Here is a 716-nt window from a genome sequence, read left to right as displayed (position 1 = left end):
GAGGGCAGGGACAAAACAGGACTGAACCCTAGCTGATGGTTATCGGGGTTGGACTATTGGTACATGGAAGTTTATTGTCCTACTCTTTTGGTGTATGTTCTTTTCCTAGTGGGCTTCTGAGTTCCTAGAATTCCCTTATCTTTGCATTTCCTGCCATGTCTTGGTGCTATTCAACTTGGTACCTGTTAAGTCAGTTACACTGTAAGAGGGAGCTCCTTTTCTATAGCTCTGGAATGCTGGGGAGGCTGCTGCTGGGCCAGGTGTGTAATCTCACCATCCTTCATTTCACATTCTGCTCCTGAGGAACCTTGGTGCAGTACAGCCCTGCTCCGAGTAGAGGGCTTGGCCAGGGGCCCACCTGCCCTGTCGTGGAACATGTGGAGATGTAGACATTGAAAAACTTGTAATTGTCCTCAAGGCTCTCATTGGCCATAAGCTAAGCTCCATTGCAGAAGCTTGCGAGCTTAGGAATTCCATGCACTTGTCAGGACCTATCAGACAGGTCACACCTTAGGTAGGGCTGTGTATGAATGAAGCCAGGCCTCCAGCCTACACTTCTCACCTCTAATTATCAATCACTGTCTGAGGACTTTCATCCTCAGTGTTACATTCCCAAGGATGCACAGGTGCTTCCCAGAGGTTATACCAGTGTGATACTTCCCAACCCACTCAATCCCCCACCCACAAGGCACAGACATGAAGGCCACAGCTCACAG

Source organism: Manis javanica, chromosome 15, assembly GCF_040802235.1.
Source record: "Manis javanica isolate MJ-LG chromosome 15, MJ_LKY, whole genome shotgun sequence".
In the NCBI taxonomy this organism is placed as follows: domain Eukaryota; kingdom Metazoa; phylum Chordata; class Mammalia; order Pholidota; family Manidae; genus Manis; species Manis javanica.
Note: the sequence above shows the minus strand (reverse complement) of the source record.